The 10972-nt window shown below is 48.4% G+C and overlaps 1 long non-coding RNA gene across 1 annotated transcript in view; it reads left to right on the top strand.

The window, feature by feature from the left end:
* The window catches only part of LOC144231406 (uncharacterized), a 64309-nt gene extending 55291 nt beyond the window's left edge, over positions 1 to 9018 (top strand). The window contains exons 4-5 of the long non-coding RNA XR_013335079.1: positions 6637 to 6776; positions 7561 to 9018. This is a non-coding gene — a long non-coding RNA (uncharacterized LOC144231406). The remainder of the gene's footprint in view (positions 1 to 6636; positions 6777 to 7560) is intronic.
* Positions 9019 to 10972: the final 1954 nt, after the last annotated feature.

The following is a 10972-nucleotide window of genomic DNA, read 5'->3' as shown; positions in this document are numbered from 1 at the left end:
AGACCACCACCCTCTGCCCCCAGTTCACTTCTCACCGAAATCTAGTCCGTGCTTCCCTAAACTCTTCCTTCCCAAAATATGTGTAAGGATTTAGCTGTATGACTGGTTAAAAAATATAGGATGTTTCATTTTCATCTTTATGTTTTGTTTTCTCCTTACCCTGATCATTGTATTTGAATGTGAAAGTGGAGAAGACCCTCTTCCCCTCCTTTCCCCCTCCCCTTCCTCTTCCTCTCCTCCCTCCCTCCTCTCCCCTCCTCTTCGCCTCCTCTCCCTCCTCCCTGCCTCCTCCTCCTTCATCTGGCCATGCAGAAGGGTATGCTCTGTGGGCAAACTGGCAGCCACTTGAGATTACCTGTTTGGCTTGAAGGAAAAAATATTGGGCGGATTATTCTAATGGCAACACCTCTGATTAACGACTTCCTGTTCACAAACTCCCATTCACATGTGATCACCTTGGTGCCTCTGGTCAGATGCCTCAGCCCAGATCTCGCAGCTGCGGGGAGTGTTAGATCCAGGACTCCCTGCTCACGGGGGAGGCGGAGGATGGCCATGCTGTGCGCTGCTGTGTAGGTGGGATATTTTTGGAAATTTTTGGAAATTGTAATAAACAGAATTATATCAAACAATGTAAAGAGGAGAGCATCTGTCGGTACCCTCCCCACCCTCCGCCGCACATGTCTGGGTTCCCCCAGGTCACACGTGGGCTGAAGACCATCTACACTTGGCCCTGGGTTCCCATGACCCTTTACCTATAATCCTTTTTCCAAAACAGCAAATATTTTCATAGAAAGAGACCCACCTGTTGTCTCTCTGGGTCGTTTCTCAAATGTTTAAACCAAAATGCTTGATAAAAGAAACCACTCAGTTTGGTTTTGCTCAGTAGCTTGCTTCTGAGATGGCAGAGGACTCCTTTTTACCACCAACTCGTGGAAATCCCTCTCAAAACAAGAAGAACGAGACTGAAACGCAATCTCAGTCCTGGGTGAGACTGGACAGAATCATACCACTGAACAGTCACTCATGAGGAAGCCGAGGACGCAGGAGGCATCCTGCAGCCTGGGGAGCAGAGTCGGGCACCCAAGCGCGGGGCCGGTGAGGGGAGAGCTGAAGACTGCGGGGATTTTATAAGGAGCACTCGATACTGTCTTCTCATTTCTCGCACTTCAGCCAGATTCATGGCCAGCTTCTCGCCCTAGCGGCATCGAGTCACCTAAGGCCCTTGAAAAATGCTGCTGTCCGGGCCAGCCCACCCCCCTCCGTGCTGTGACTTAAGTGACCGGAGCCATTGAGAAGGACCTGGGCGCCACCCCTGTGCCCTTCCCCCTCTGCTCTTTGGGCTCTGCTCGCCTGTAGAGAGCAGGTGTCCCTCCCGTTGCGCCCACTGGGGAGGCTGCCATGATCCGGCACAGCCGAGTGGGTGCACTGATTCTAGGGCGCAGTGGGAGGGTGCTTGCTTGGCCAGCAGACAAGAAGCCGCCTTCTCCAAGCAGCCTCAGCGGTGGGAAAGCTGGTGTTTTGATCCCCATCTCTCCAGCCCCAGCACCCATCTTTCGGCTAGCTCTGCATACTTTCTTAGGAAGCTACGGGAAGATGTGGTCCATCAGGATGGGGGAGGAGCCAACAACAGCCAAGAACAAGGAAGACAGGAAATCCCAGAAAGGAGGGATTCAAGGAGCCCAGGGAATTTCCAGGGTGGTGGCGATCGGAAGTCCAAGGACTAATTTATACAGCAGCAAAGAGTACAGACTGGCTGGGATTAGGGAGCCCGGTGCCCAAGAAGCAGTCTCTCAGAAACGAAAACAGAACCTACTGATGATTAAATAGGTTTAGCCTTACAGCATGAGAAGGTGTTAAAGGGTGTGGGGAGACAGCACAGGTGCAAATAAAACAAAGGAAATCCAAATATAAAGGCAACCATTAACTTTGGGACAAAAAAAAGTTTTAAAAGAAAGGAAATATAATCATGATTTACTGCCGATTGAGCAGCAGAGAGCACTTTACGTGGCTCTAATAGAAATATCGAACACCAATCTAACCAAGAGTAATGCTGTAACTATGTTTGGAGGGAAGAGCATTCAATCCTGCACTATTGTAATAGGTGATTCTGAAATGGATTCATTGCAACAGAGTGGTATGGCTGTACTTACACATGTGGAAGTGATAATCAGAAAAAACTGCTAAGAGTTAAAGGAACCCAAAGAAATTGAGTCAAGCAACTGACATGCTCTTTTGTTTTGTTTCTGCTTTGTAATAAGCCTTTGAATGCCACTTGATAAAACAAGCCTACAAAAACCCCCAAAGAACCAGACAGTCGTGTTTCGCCTTGATAAAAATTAAAATTAAAAATATCCAGTTTGGGCTTGTGTTCAATTCCCACCTGGGGCTCCGATCCTGCAGAAGCCTAATCCAATATATGCTCCATGGAGATCTTCCGCCCTTTATATTTCTGGCATATCACTCAGGCTGTGCACACTCCAAGTGCCTAGTGCGAACATATTGTTATTAATGAAAATAATTAGTTACAGGCTAAGAACCATGTAGTGTCATTAAGAGCAGAAAGTGCAGTTTTATCTCCTTGTTTCTGATGAACAATAATTTCAGTTATATTCCAGCTAGGTAGCAAGAGAATTCTCGTGTCAGAAATTCTCATACGTCTTGAGGTTCCTCTGAGGTCTTTTGCACTTGGTCCACATCAGACTCAGCATAAGCGATGCCACAGTCTTCACGCATGGTCAGTTCTCTTAGCCAGATCTGTGGTAAACTTGATTCGAATTACCTGGGTTTCAAAATGTAGGATTTTAATATATACGTAAAAGTGAATGTGAACGTATAGAAATATACAATGCAAACCGCCTTTTAAGCATGTTGCAATCCTAATTCATACTCCCATCGGCTTCCAAAAGGGTGTTGGGTTGGCTTACAATAAAATAATAGAGGGACGCCTGGGTGGCTCAGTCAGCTAGGCATCCAACTTTGGCTCAGGTCATGATCTTGAGGTTTGTGAGTTCAAGCCCCACGGCGGGCTCTGTGCTGACAGCTCAGAGCCTGGAGACTGCTTCTGATTCTGTGTCACCCCCTCTCTCTGCCCCTCCCCTGCTCATGCTCTGTCTCTCTCTGTCTCAATAATAAATAAACATTATAAAATAAATAAAATAATAACAATGAAAATCGGTAGAAATCATAGCTTTATTTGTAATTGCCAAAAATTAGAAGCAATCAAGATGTTCCTTGGTGGGGGAGACAAACACACCGTGGCACATCTATACAATGGGATATGGTTCCGTGATAAAAAGAAGTGAGCTAGCAAGTCACAAAACAATATGCAAGTCAGATGCATATTGGTCAGTGAAAGAGGCCAGTCTGAAGAGGCCAAACGTTCTGTGTGACTCCAGCTACGTGACATTCCGGAAGAGGCAAGAACTATGCAGGAAGCAGAAAGACCAGGGTGGCCTGGAGTGAGGGCGAGGGAGGGACGGAGAGGTGGTGCACAGGAGACTTTCAGGGCACGGTCACTATTCCAGAGGGCACCGCAATGGTGGGTACGTGGCATTATGTGTTTGTTAAAACACAACACCAAGACTGAACCTAATGTAAACTGCGGGTGCTCGTTAATAATAAAGTATCAGTGCTGGCTCATGCCTGTAATAAGTGCACCACACTCGTGCAAGATGCCAGTAACAAGGGACACAAAATAGACAGGGAGAAGGGACTATACGGGAAGTCTCTGTACTTCCTGTTCCAGTTTTCTTTTCTTTTCTTTTTTTTTTAATGTTTTCTTTATTTCTAGGAGAGAGAGAGAGAGACAGCGTGAGCAGGGGAGGGTCAGAGAGAGAGGGAGTCACAGACTGAAACAGGCTCCAGGCTCTGAGCTGGCAGTCAGCACAGAGCCCGATGCGGGGCTCGAACCCACGAACCGCGAGATCATGACCTGAGCGACAGTCGGACGCTTAACCGACTAAGCCACCCAGGCGCCCCTGTTTCAGTTTTCTATAAGCCTGCTTGGTTGAGTGACTGAAGGAAATAACTCACTTAGAACAATTCAATGCCTCAGGAAAACCAAAAACCGTGAAAGTAAGAATGAAGGGTCAGGTACAATTACAATTGAGCTCAAGCTCAAGGTAAGAAAAAGTACTGTGTGGAATCAGACCTTTGTTCTGAAAGTCTCCGGCAGGCAGGTCCGAGGAGGGATGGGTTACACAGGGCACATTGTCTGCAAAAGCAAACAGATCAGTTTCCCAGGAGACGCAGGCCAACTCAGAGATGAACTTGTCCCAAACTTTTCACTGCGAAGGGACAAGCAGTGTAATGGCTGATGACCCTGATGGGACCTCCCCTAGACATTGTAGTATTGCCATTTCTTTTCTTCTTTTCTTAATGTTTTACTTATTTTTTGAGAGAGAGAGAGAGAGGGCACAAGTGGGGGAGAGGGAGAGAGAGAGTACAGAGCACCCAAAGCAGGCTCCATGATGAGAGGCTGACAGGCTGACTGCAGCGAGCCTGATGCGGGGCTTGGACCCACCAACCGCGAGATCGTGACCTGAGCTGAAGTCAGATGTTCAACTGGATGAGCCCCCCAGGCACCCCTGTATATTGCCATTTGTTAGCAGCTCCCTGATTTAAAAAAAATGTGGGAAGGCCAGGTGGTACTTTGTAGTTAATAAAGACAGATCTGTGGCGAGGGGGGGGGCGGGGATGGAGACTCCCTTCTCTGGAAGAGTGCTTGCCATGATCAGACTTTATGCATACTGATTCTTCCCTCGGCCTCCCAGCTGAGCCAAGGCTAGGCCAGCTGTGTCGTGTCTGCTTACTTATGTCCTTATTTGCTCCATTTGTTAAAACAGGGGTGCTTTATGGGGCACCCGGTGGCTCAGTCGGTTAAGCGTCTGACTCTTGACTTCCGCTCGGCTCATGATTTCACTGTTTGTGAGCTCGAGCCCCAGGTCAGGCTCTGTACTGACAGCTCGGAACCTGCTTGGGATTCTCTCTCCCTCTTTCTCTGCACCTCCCTCTCTCTCTCTCTCTCAAAATAAATAAATAAAACTTAAAAAATATAAAGAGCTGCTTCAGAAACCAATGCACAGTGTTCTTATTATGATAGATTTCGAGTTTTAGCATATAATCTTCTTGCTCCTTTCCTTGCGTTAGGAGAGGAAATCACGATACCATAGATGTCGGAATCGAAGGGACTTTGAAGGTCAGGGAGCCCCCCTCATTTACAGATGAAGGGGCCCAGATGAAGGTACAGGGTTTGCTTGTTGGCACGCAGCTTGTTAGCACCAGAGCCGGTTTTAGGACTCAGGGTGATATCGGTGAGGTGGGATGCCGACCCTTCCACCAGCTTCAAATTACTGCCTTAGGTCAGGCCAAATGCTGGGGCGCTCACCATCGGGTTGGGTCGGGGGCAGCTCCTCGAAGGAGATGGTGTGGCCGCCTGACTGCCACCTGCGCGGCCATGCCACCCTGCCCGCCACGTGTCCTGCCCGGGAGGCTGTGTGCCGTCTGGGCTTGCAGGGCTTCGAGTAGCAGCTGAGGAAGGTGTTCTGCACGACGCCAGCGGACTTACAAGTGGACTGACAAGTGCAAGGTCACAGACTGCTTAGTGAAAAGGGAGAGATTCTGGTCTCCTGATGGCCTGTTTTTTTTTTTTTTTAATGTTTTTATTTGTTCTTGAGAGAGAAAGAAAGACAGAGCACGAGCGGGGGAGGGGCAAACAGAGAGGGACACACAGAATCCAAAGCACCTACAGGCTCTGAGCTGTCTGCACAGAGCCCGACGTGGGGCTAGAACTCGTGAACTGCGAGATCATGACTGAGTCAAAATCGGACGCCCAACCGACTGAGCCCCCCAGGTGCCCCTGGTCTCCTGATGATCTTGACACCCTTGACCTCCTAGACAAAACAGCCACGGCAGCTTCCTGTGAGGCAGCCTTGAAGGAGAATCTTGTCACCCTTCCAGGCAGTGTAAGTGCTGAGGGCTCATGAGTGTGCTCTGGGGACCCTCTGTGGCTTCGTCAGCAGTGTCCCGGCTGTTGTGATGTGGGTCTTTGCACCTGGTGGCCTGTGCTGATATTCCTGGTGAGTGCGTTTATTTTGCCCGGTTGAGGGCAGCCCCCACTGGGGGCCCTTTTGCTGTGAGGCCGGTGGGAAACATGTCTTGGAAGTGAAGGGTGGTAAGCGTGATGCTAGTTAAGCATCGTTGAGGCGAATAAATCAAGCTCATAAAGAGTGTGAATTCTCCACCGGTGACTTGCCTGCTATTTTATCCCCAAACTGTAGGCTCTGATGCTGATGGCAGCTCTGGGGTATGTGAGCGTCGGGGCCTTCTTCAGCCCTCGAGGACAAAGAAATTGTTCAGGAGTGTCCCCCAGCTGCTGGTGGGCTGAGCTGCCTGGACCGATGGTGATGGGCGGCCCTGCGGCATCTCACGCACCATCTCTGCGACCGCTTTCCTGTGGACTCAGTGATCGGGGCTCAGGACAGAGAGCCGGGGGTGAAGCACGCCTCACATCAACACAAATGTCATCCTGAAAACTAAATCCACGCTGGGTGTGCAGTAATTCTGTTGTCAGAAGTAAGAAATGCAAATTGTATTTTAAAAGTACTTATTCAGTTATTTATTTATTTACTTACTTAGAGCAAAAGCTGGGGAGAGAGAATCCCAACCAGGCTCCTCACTGTCAACGCAGAGCCTGATGAAAGGCTCGAACTCACAAACCGAGATCGTGAACGCAGTGGAAATCAAGAGTCGGACATTTAACTGACTGAGCCACCCAGGTGTGCCAGAAATGTAAATTGTATTTTTATTTTTTATCATTTTTTAAGTAAGTGTATTTATTTATATTTGAGAGAGAGAGAGACAGCGTGAGCAGGGGAGGAGCAGAGAGAGACGGGGAGAGAGAATCCCAAGCAGTCTCTGCACTGTCAGCACAGAGCCCGATTCGGGGCTCAAACTCACAAAACCATGAGATCATGACCTGAGCTGAAACCAAGAGTCAGATGCTCAACTGACTGAGCCCCCCAGGCACCCCTAGATCTCCCATTTTTTTAGAGGAAGAAAGAAAACATTTCTTTGTGCTACATCTTGGAGAAAGATAAGCCTTCTTAAAAGAGAAGATGTGACTATGTGCATACGTAATTTTCCAAAATAAGTTTATTGAAAAATAGAAATGTTTTTGAAATAATACTAAGTATAAAAGGAACATAGGGTAAAAAGGGGAAAAGTAATAAAATGACGTAATCCTTGGTCTTTAGAAAGAGGGAAACCATATGCTCTGACCCGGATCCCCAGATAAAAAGGGCAGGAGAAATCTGCCTCCTAGGCACAGACAAGGATCAAAGGGTCCTCAGACAATTTAATGTATCATGTATGTATGTACTTATTCTCATTCCAATTATCCTAAAGAGCCCACCCAGGCATCCCCCAGTGGAATTTATTATGTTCAGGTGGCTTAAAAAAATGTTGAAGTAATGTGGTTTTTGCAGGGAGATTTACAAGTAATTAACTCATGAGTCTCTTCTTTTGGGGCCTGCTCTGCGTCTGCTCTGCTCACCCGGCCAGGCTCTGTGGTTCCCGGAAGACCCTGAAGAACCAGAAGCTGGAAGCCAAGGCCCACGTTTGCCCAGTCCGGACGGGAAAAATTGGTTTCAGTCTCCGCCTCTCCGGGAATGCGGTTTGGTGGAGGAGGAAGCGGAGGAGGGGGGCCTCGGAGCACCACCCAGCAATGCGGTCTGGTGCTCCAGCAGCCGGGAGCCTGAGGCCTTCAGAGCAGCTGCCCCCGCATCTTAGCTGCCCCCCTCCCCCCGCCGGGTCCTGATCCCTTTCGCACAGGCCTCCAACCACCACCACTGATGTTGATTAATTTTGCTTTAAACACGTCAACTACATTGTCAAAAACGCTCCCGGGGGTTTAATACTTGGGGAATCTTCTCAGGAGGTTGGGTTCATCTCATCTCCAGTAAACAGGGGCACCCTCTCTTATTCCAGTGATGCTCTTCCAGGGGCCCCATACTTATATCCGGTTGGATGAGTGGGTTAGATTTCGCTGTTAGCCAAAGAGGGGTTGACCGGCTGACACAAATATCCAGTATTATACTTGACGCGGTACTGTGGGAAACAGATATTTGGTCTTTGTCCCTTCCTGCTATACGGCTCCTACAACTCTTGGAATGTATGGAGTGATGAGGGTCTTTTATATGTTAATGAGATGCCTGGTGGCCAGGGGGCCCCCCAGCTTTCAGAATTAAGGCTGGTCACCAAGAGAACCGAGGTGTGCAGGGAAGGCAGAGGGGCTGGGATTGAGCTAATAATCAACATTGGCCAAATACGTAATCAGGCACCATGTAATTAAACCTCCATAAACTCCCCCAAATTGAAGGGTTGGAGGAGCTTTTGGGTTGGTGGACATATCCAGGTGCTGGAAGGCGACACGGGACGCACAGAACCTCTGTGCCCTTTCTTTTTTTTTTTTTAATTTTTTAAATGTTTTTTATTTATTTCTGAGAGAGACAGAGACAGCATGAACAGGGGAGGGTCAGAGAGAGAGGGAGACACAGAATCCGAAACAGGCTCCAGGCTGTGAGCTGTCAGCACAGAGCCCGACACGGGGCTCGAACCCACGAACCGTGAGATCATGACCTGAGCCAAAGTCATACACTCAGCCAACTGAGCCACCCAGGTGCCCCGCTCCATGCCCTTTCAACCTACTTTGCCCCACGCATCTCTTCCATTGTGTTGTTCCTGAGTTGTACCCTTTATAGTTAATAAGTAATAACCGTAAGTAAAGCTCTTCCTTCAGTTCTGTGAGCCGTCTCAGCAAATCATCAAACCTGAGGAGAGGGGTGTGGGAACCCCTGATTTCTAGCCAGTGGATCAGCAGTGCCCGTGACCCAGGACTTGAGACTGGAATCCAAAGTGAGGACGGTCATATGCACTGAGCTCTTTAACCTATGGGGTTGGCTCTAACTCGGGGTAAGATCAGAACTGAATTAAACTCGTGGGCACCCAGTTGATGTTGGTGTGGAAAACAAACTCACACACCTGATGTCAGAGGGGGTGTGAATAAAAACAGTTCACTTGACAGTATCATTATAGTTAGTTTGGTTTATTAATTTGTAATTTGTTTTCTGTGAGTTATATTAATGGGAATCTAGAAAAGGACTTTCTGAGCACACATTGGCCATGTCCTAGGACCCTTGAGCTCTTTCCCAGGGACATGAGATGATACCCACCCTGCAACAGCCAGCAGCTCACCCCATCCCTCTTTTTGTTATGTTGGGGTGGAAATCAAGACACAAGACAATGAAAGAATTTCCCCCAAATCATGTAGGGAATGGACCCCCTAAGATGAACACCCAGGTCCCCGATTTGTTAATTCGATGCTATTTCCGCACATTGTTTCTCAAAAGAAAGCAAGGCCAGAGGAACGTCTGGGCTTTTTGGAAGATGAGCCTCTTCTAACAATGCTTTGGATTGTTATGCGCCATACACATATAATCTGGTGTTTTCCATCCTAAAAATGCTCTCCCCTAACTGTGCATCCACCTGGCCCTGGAGAGTGGAGGCTTTGCAGAGAAGCTCAGCGGATGGAAGTTATCTGCACAGATGGGCTCCCAGGCAACCTGCACACCCGGGGTGGTTGGGGAGAAACAGACGAGAGGCCCCGACATCCAGAGAATGACCCAGAAGTGACGTTGAAGACTGGTGGATTGACAGAAGGAAGCCTCAAACTTGGCCACCAAGAACAAAGCGTATAATATTTGACAACTGGACACCTCGATGGACTCTTGGACGTCATCACAGGGGCCAGGAATGGAGGGCAATGCCCCAAACCTGGTGGGACAGGTCACTCTCAGGAGAGGCCAGAAAGGACAGAGGGTCAAGGATGTCTCTGTCTGTGACATTCAGTGGCTGCGTAAAACTTCCCTGAATCCAGGTGTCACCCAGGAGAAGGGCAGAAGAAGGGGGTGAGGGCGGGAGCATCCCAAAATGACCAGAGTAGCTGCTTATGGATTTAGACTAGGAATTCAACTGATTTTGAGTTGTAATGTTAGATTTTGGGGGGTCACCAAAGTGCTAAAAGGTTGAGTTCGCCTGTGAAGAAGTAGACAACGTTACCCTATCAGTCAGGGTTCTCCTGAGAAGGGAAGCAACAGCATAGATACATGAAGCGATGAGTTTCCAGGCACTGGGTCAGGTGAACATGGGGGCTGGTGAGTCTGAGATCCATCGGGGAGGCTGGCAGTATGGAAACAGGTAGGTGTCCATGCTGCAGACTTTTAAAAAAAATGTGGTAACATAAACATACTGTAAAATTTACCATTTTAGCCATTCTTTTAAAAAATTAATTGATTTATTTTGAGAGAGAGAGAAAGAGAGAGAGAGAGGAAAAAACCAGAAGCGACGGAAGGACAGGGAGAGAGAGAGGGAGAGAGAGAAGCCTGAAGTCAGTGCAGGGACCGAAGTGAGGCTCGAACCCACGAACCGTGAGATAACAACCTGAACCAGAATCAAGAGCCAGACGCTTGACTGAGAGAGGCACCCAGGTGCCCTTTAGCCATTCTTCAGTGTACAGCTCAGTGGCATTAAGTATTTACAAAGTTGTGCAACTAACCCTACCACCCATTTCCAGATCTTTCTCACCAACCCTGCTGAAGCTCTATCCCCGTTGAACACTGACTCTCGCTCTCGCCGCCCCTGGCCCCGGCACCCACTGATGCTGCCGTCTTGAGGCAGAGTTTCTTTTCTGGGGAAACCTCAGATTTTGCTCTTAAGGCCTTCAACTGATTGGATGAGGCCCACCCCCACTCTCATGGGAGATCTCTTCTCCTTTACTTAAAGCTAACTGATTGTAGACATTGGCCAAAAAAATATGCCTACAGAATACTTTTACAGGAATACCCTGATTATGGTTGGATTAAATAACTGGGTAGGACAGCCTGGCCAAGATGACACATAAAACTAACCATCACAA

The sequence above is a fragment of the Crocuta crocuta genome, unplaced genomic scaffold (assembly GCF_008692635.1).
Source record: "Crocuta crocuta isolate KB4526 unplaced genomic scaffold, BGI_CrCroc_1.0 scaffold13, whole genome shotgun sequence".
Classification (NCBI taxonomy): Eukaryota; Metazoa; Chordata; class Mammalia; order Carnivora; family Hyaenidae; genus Crocuta; species Crocuta crocuta.
This window is presented reverse-complemented; position numbering and strand designations above follow the sequence as displayed.